This window comes from Ovis canadensis, chromosome 2 (genome assembly GCF_042477335.2).
Source record: "Ovis canadensis isolate MfBH-ARS-UI-01 breed Bighorn chromosome 2, ARS-UI_OviCan_v2, whole genome shotgun sequence".
Lineage (NCBI taxonomy): Eukaryota > Metazoa > Chordata > Mammalia > Artiodactyla > Bovidae > Ovis > Ovis canadensis.
The window spans coordinates 241,500,273-241,504,854 of record NC_091246.1 but is presented as its reverse complement, the minus strand read 5'-3'; the positions used below and the strand labels follow the sequence as shown (position 1 = coordinate 241,504,854).

At 44.1% G+C, this 4,582-nt stretch overlaps 1 non-coding gene across 1 annotated transcript; it reads left to right on the top strand.

Moving 5' to 3' along the window:
• The first annotated feature begins 2,941 nt into the window (after positions 1–2,941).
• Positions 2,942–3,013, top strand: TRNAY-GUA (transfer RNA tyrosine (anticodon GUA)). Its single transcript has one exon. It is a non-coding gene; the product is annotated as a tRNA-Tyr (tRNA).
• Positions 3,014–4,582: the final 1,569 nt, after the last annotated feature.

Genomic DNA, 4,582 nt, shown 5'->3' with positions numbered 1-4,582 from the left:
CTTACTGATGTGCCTATCTCAGGGGTGGTCACAGAGTGAGCCTGGCCTTGGAATCTGTGCGTGAACTTGACTGTTGGCACCTGGCAGCCACACCACCCCATTCTGTGCTCTTGCTGGGTTCCTGGTCTCTAAGCTCAGGAGCTAGATGTTCCAGACTCTTCTACTGGCAAGATTATGAGTACAATTCAGAGTGTCTTGAAGAAATATGCTCACGTGATATTTGGAAGGTGGAAAGGGGTGGAATCCATCCTTCTTCCATTGGTAGCCAGGATAGATGTCTGAGTTTCTGCAGTTGAGTTTTTACAGCGACTGGATGACTCCATCCCCTGTCAGTCTCCTGCCTCAGGTCAGCAGGGCAGCGCTGACTGCATTGTGGGCCAGGATGTCCTATAGTTCTTGACTCCAGGTAGCAGCACCAACATTCTAACTCTTCATATCTAGCTATACAGTGACTCTTGACCCTAGAAGCTGGTGGCATCTCCTGTCTTTATTCCTAATTCCCTCTTTGGAAACACCTAATTCTCTGTGTTAAATTCCTTTCTGCTTGAAATTCCTAGAGTGGCTTTTGTTTTCTAGATGGAACTTTGGTTGCTATAGCAACCTTCAGGAAGTGACAGGGTTGTATTGCAGAAAGAGCTGGGACTCTGGAGCCAGGCAAGACTGGATTTTCATCCAGGCTTGTCCATCTTTTAGCTGTGTCAAGTTTGGGGAAGTCACTTCATCATTTTTTGCCTCAGTCTCTCTATCTCTAAAATGGATAGAAAATTAAGAAGTTAATAATAATCACTTATTGACTATATAATATAAAATGAGGACTTTTCTAAATGCTTTGAATATATTAATTCATTGCATGTTCCTTGATAACGGCCATGGTCAGATTTTAGATACTTAAAATTTATAAATTGAGGTGAAATTCATATAACAGGAAATAAGCAATTTTAAGGTATATGTTTCAGTGACATTTCATACATCCACAAGGTTGTGCAATCATCACCTTTATTTAGTTCCAAAATACTTTCATTTTCCCCAAAGGAAATCCTGCCTCCCTATCCCCTCCTCCCCTCAGCCCTTGTTAACCACTAATTTGCTCTTTGTTTCTATGTATTTATCTATTCTGGACATTTTGTAGAAATAAAATATGCAACCTTTTGTGTCTAGCTTCTTTCACTTTAGTATAATATTGTTGAGGTTCATCCATGATGTAGCATATATTAGTACATCACTTCTCTTTACAGCTGAATGATAGATATTCCAGTGTATGGATAGACTACATTTTATTTATGAATATTTGATTGTTTCCACTTTTAAACTATTATGAGTAATGTTGCTATGAGCATTCATGTACAGTATTGTTTGAATGCTTGTTTTTATATTTCTTGGGTATATACACATGGGAGAGCAGGTACTAAAATTGTGTTTGTGAATGTGTGAATGTCCCCCTCTGATGCGAGGCTACACCATGCCACTGGCTGTCCAGAGAAAGAGGGAAGGACTCTCTGGCCTCATGTGCCACCTCTCCTCAGGCAGTAAGCCAGAATGTATGCAGGGTAAGTCTCCTCTCTGAGTTGAATCCTAAGATCTTAACTAATGCCTGGAGACAGAACTGCCTGAGCCCTGACCTCATCTTACTGTACTGTTCAGACTTTTCTAAGAATGCTTAAGATCACCCATCACAGTCTGAGTCAGATGCCTCCGCCCAGCTAAGAGTCTTCAGGACACTCAGTAATGAGGCAGGACAACTGATCCACTCTCTGGGAGGACATGAACCCTGAGGTGTGTAATGAGTACAGGTGAGTAAGGTGATTTTAGACACATTTCTTGAAGAACTGGAGACACAGTTTCTCACCTGTAAAATGGCAATGATAGTGCCTTCTTCATTCATTCGCTCACTCACTCCATTTATTCATTCATTCACCAACTATATCTTGTGCGCCCAACCTGTGCCTGCTGGCCTTGTTCCAGGCACCGAGGACACAATGGTCAGCAGCAGACATCATGCCTACAGTGATGTTGGGTAATTATCATGCCTGATAATCCAGTGGAGGAGATGGACATAAACCCAACAGCTACATAAACACATGTGGGGTTGTAAACGTGTCAAGAGCTATGGTGGAAAGTAGCCAGAGCTGTGAACTTTCATGACAAGAAGATCCAAGCTGCCCGGAAGGGGATGGACAGCTTCTCTGAGGAAGTGCTTGCTGCTTGAGCTGATATTTCACATTTGAAATATGAAATGAAGCAGGAATGGAGTGGTATCACGTGACCTTATTTTACAGTTTCCTGATGACCAGTGATGTTGGGCACTGTTTTATTTGCTTACTGGACAATTGGTTTTGTTTTTTTTTTCAAAGTTTTGGTTTGTCAAGAGGATTTTGAAAAATGCTGCAGATCTGGTCCATATTGCCCCTTCGTTGCTACTCCCTGGGTATGTAGTGTAAAGAGACTCTGTGATACCAGGTGCCCTGGTTCTCCACCCTCTCTGGGGTTCCCAGCAGCTTTCTCTCTCCTGTTCAGGTCCTCCCTACGCTTGTTTCTGCAGAAGAAAAGCCTTGTGTTTACCCATGTTCAAGCATGCTTGTGTTTGTGTTAGTCGCTCAGCTGTGTCTGACTCTTTGCTACCCCTTAGATGGTAGCCTACCAGGCTCTTCTGTTCATGGAATTCTCCAGATGGGTTGCCATTCCCTCCTTCAGGGGATCTTTCCAACCCAGGGATCGAACCCGGGTCTCCTGCACTGCAGGTGGATTCTTTACAGTCTGAGCCATTAAGTATGACCCTCTCCTAAGTAACTTAACAATGCATCTTTTCCAACTGCTCCAATGCGAGTCCCGTGAAGGAGGAGACTTTGGTTTGTTCACTGCTGTATCCTCAGTGCCTACACTGTTTCAGGCCCATAGTACGTGCCTGATAAATATTTGTTGAATTAACTGATTAATATATGCTTCCCTGATGGCTCAGATGGTAAAGCATCTGCCTGTAATGCAGGAGACCTGGGTTCGATCCCTGGGTTGGGAAGATCCCCTGGAGAAGGAAATGGCAACCCATTCCAGTACTCTTGCCTGTAAAATCCCATTGACAGGGGAGCCTAGTAGGTTACAGTCCATGGGGTCGCAAAGAGTAGGACACGACTGAGCAGCTTCACATCATTGATTGATTAATATATGAAGGAACAAATGAATTACATATTGTACACTCCTGCATAGTAATTCTGCAAATACCATGTGCTTAACTTTGTCACATTTTCTGTGGTGTTTTAGTCCCCTTTAAAAATCAGCAGCTTTCTCACTGGTCAATCCCTGCGTCCAGTTCTGAGCATACCCTACCATCCTCTCTCAGCTCCGTGAAATCAAAGGAGGTGTGTATGGAGATGAACAGTCTAGCTTGGGCTGCAGTAACAATCCTCAAACCTCAGTACTTAAAGGATAACGTTGCTTTTTCCTCAAACTGTATGTCCAGGATGGGTTGGCTTGGGTCTCCGTTCTGCACAGTTCTCGCTGTGGCACCTAGGCTGTGGAGAAGTCACCATCTGCTGATTGCTCATACAGAAGAAGAGATGGTGATCTGTACTGGCTCTTAAAGCCAGTAACATATCGCTTTAGCTCACATGTCATTAGCCAAAGCAAATCACATGGCCTAATTTCAAAGCAGTGGAGGCTGTGATGGACTGTATTATTGCCAAGATATTTGCTGTCTTGCTCTGTGGAAGGATCGGGATCTTCTCCCCACTGACATCCAGCTTGATCATGGGATTTGTTTTGGCTACTGATCTCTGAGTAGAAACGTGCCTGCTCCTTGAGCCTGAATCCTGGATTGATGGGACAGAGGCAGAGCTGACCCATAGTGGGAACATAAGACGAACAAGAAACAAATCTTTATGAACTTGTATGATTTGGGGATGGGTTTTTATTGTGGTGCAACTTAGCTTAAATGCATTGATTCTGTGGGGAAGTATAATTTTACCAATTATAAGAGGAGACTTGGGAATGGCTGATGGATCACTCTAATGATTACCACCCAGAGCCATGTGAGTTGGACAGTGGAGATGAACATTAGCTTAGGAGGCTGGAGGGGAAGGGTTTCAGGCAGCAGGAAACTTCTGCAAAGGTTTGGAACACAGAAGGATATGATAAGTGGGCTGAGTGGGACTGGAGAGTCTTCTGTGGTCAGGTGGGTATTGGGAAGGAGAGACTGGCAAGGACAGAATGCCATTTTAGTCCCCCAAGACTGACTGCCCTGATCTTCATCAGACCCAGATCTGAGGTTGTCCTTGAGATGACTTCTGTGAGTTCTGGAAGCCAGCTGGGTGAGGGCCTGCTCCTCTCCGACCTTCAGGCTTCCATCTGTAAAGCCAACGTCATAATTTTCACTCTGCAATGTTGTGAATATTCAGTGAGTTAACCAGTAGTGGGAAACACCTGGGCTCTGGAAGCAGACAGACCCGTGTTTGAATCGTGCCACTTCCGAGAAACTTGGGAACTGAAAAACACACACACACACACACACACATATATGTACATATATTTGAGAGCCTTTGATTCCTCATCTGTACAATACAGATGGTAATCCGTGCTTCATGGGGTTGTT